Below are 2,889 nucleotides of genomic sequence, written 5' to 3' on the forward strand. Positions count from 1 at the left end.
TCACCCTCCCTCTGTGGAAGATTCAGGTTGAATCTTTCTCAGTGGGTGTATGCAATTTAAATGGAGCTGCCTAATGTGCTAATTCCATCTGAAATTCATACACCCCTTGTGGCAGATATTTCCAAAATCTTCCACAGGGGTAGTGTGGATTTTAAATGGAATATCCCAAAATTTTTAAAAGTTATGGAAATCACTGTGCGCCTGAGCTACATAAACCAACAAGAACAACTTTGATGTATTTTGTGACGATCCTCGTCTGTTGGATTCACCATCAGCTCCTATACATAATTGGATTACAAAAGTATACTTTGAATATTCTAATATTTCGAACTTCATAACATGCGATTCGATCAACAAAAATAACTTTTTAAAAAATCAGCTGAGGAAAGTATGTACAGCTTTTGTTGTTCCTAGTGTTGTTTAACGAACTCGATCATTGTCCATGTCTCAGAAAATAATGATTGAATGTTGATACGCTTTCGGCGATGTATAGATTTTATAATGGTTAAATTAATTACGTAAAGAAGTGGAAATCTGGTCGACATCTGAATCATATTACTTGATTAAATTCCACATACTTGGTTTATTTGCCACTATGATAGTTAACGACGCTTCTGTGCGTTCCGCTTATAAAAGTTTAAGCGAAACTACAACATCCTTGATATACATGATATGAATTTTGACATTGTAACTTAAGAGCTCTTAAGTGTTGCCTTAAACCTGCAGGATATTTTAGCGGGAGTTTGTTTAAAACTAATTCACGGGACAGATATATACCTTGAAGTTACGATACTCAACTCTTTGATCTTACACACGCCCTGATAATAAGATGAAATATAATACGTGACGATTTCAACTTTTGTAATTCTATACGACATACGATACTTTAATCTAAATCTGGCCATTCATTAGAAACAATGTCAGCACCACGGTGAAGATTAAACAACATTTGGCAAATAATGGAACTAGAGAACGCAGATCTTAGTGTATTGTCATCATGTTAAGTACAACTATTCATAGTTTTGTTAAGAATTTTATGTCACGGGGTAAAAGTTGGCACACGCCGCACATGTTCTTGTTTTTGTACATTTTTTTATATAACACAGTATTGCCGTTCTTTAGTTTCAAAGTCAATACATACACGTGTGTTTGAGCCAAAAGCTTAACATCCGAGATCTGCTTTACGCATGTTTCGTACAATAAACAACGTGAAAGTTAGTTGAGAGGACGCACATGTTGCGGCCATTTGGCGCGAACGTATAGATATCACTATCGTTTGGTTATTTAACGTCGTCTGCTGTATAAATCGCTTACATAACTAAGTGGTAAAGCGCGCCATAAACGGTTTTTGTGTAAACGTTTGTATAAAGATTTAATCAAACAAATTTATCAAAATAGTTCGATTACAAGTATTAAAGAAATCCTAATTTGTTCAATTTTCAATATAATTATGATAATTTAATTTAGTAAGTTAGCATTATTTAACAAACTATACCGATGTTAGAAGAAAATATCCGGTATTACAGCAGTGGCGAGGGTTATGATAGCAATACGGTTAAAAGTACACACACCTACACATTTTGCCAGTAAACGAGGACTTAATTTTTGTACTTAATGTTTTTCTGATTTTCTGCTTCTAACCGGGGACGTTGACCCCTTTACACAAATTATACACAAATGTTTTTTGGATTTTAACCTATCAACCGGGGACTGATTTTTATATCAACAATAGAGGACGCACTCTCAAATGCATTATTATAGGCTGTTTTGCAGTCAATTGCCCATCTCAACTGAAACGGGGACGGTCTCCAATTGCAGTAACGTCCGCGTTTCAAACCCCCCCCCCCACACACACACACCCCCACACACTTTCAAAAACCTGCGCAGGCCACTGCATTGCAGAATATGTTTCAATGCATTAAACAACTGGTTATGGTATTCGTTTACATATGTGACATAGGCTACATTAGATGACTGATGATATTTTATCCAAACAAAGGTAAAATATCTTACGGTTAAGTGCCACCATATGCTCAATAAAGCAAATATATATGTAAAAGGAAGGACTATTTAACCAAATTTGTCGAACGTTAGCAGTGGTATAACATCTTAATACAGGGTGTCTCGCGATGACTTGTCCACTTGTCACAACATTTCCAACGGTATTGCGTTTACATCACCATATACCATAATTGATTACAGACCAACTACCCAGCAAACACAAAACGTTTTCGGTATCACTCGCAAAAGGTTAGAAAAGGTTACCAGAAAACGTTTAAATGTCGGGTTATGCAAAGGACATACCGTAAGGGTACAAAACGTTTTCATAACATTCAAAAACATTTGTTGATAACCCACTGCAAATATTCGAACATAATGTTATTTAAGTGTTAAAGTTATTTAGCAAAAACTGTTTGCAAAAACATTTTTTTAATATCGTTGTAATGTGTTTTTTCATACAAAACGTTTTAAAACGTTTCCATGACCTGTATATAACTCGACGTTTAAAACGTTTTTATCTCAGCCAAAACCCAAAATATAGCAGGTTTAAAACGTTTTAAAAACAGTGTTTGCTGGGGAGGCGATGTTACCAACGGTATTACATTAGCACACATCATTGAAGTTCAATGTCTAATTTTTGCAATTGACCTTTTCGGTAATTCCCATAATTCCTTGCGGTTAGACCCGAGATGTCGTCATTTGACGTCACGCCGACTCAATGCGCAGATCTACGCATCGGCGTGACGTCAAATGACGACATCTGAGGTCTCACCACAAAGGAATTATGGGCTTTCTCGAAAATGTCAGCTGAAAGATCAGTGATTATAGCAAATAAAAGCATAGATCTTGTGTTATGGAAAGTTTTACATGGATGGATGCTAATGGGAA

Source organism: Amphiura filiformis, chromosome 20 (assembly GCF_039555335.1).
Source record: "Amphiura filiformis chromosome 20, Afil_fr2py, whole genome shotgun sequence".
NCBI classification, from domain to species: domain Eukaryota; kingdom Metazoa; phylum Echinodermata; class Ophiuroidea; order Amphilepidida; family Amphiuridae; genus Amphiura; species Amphiura filiformis.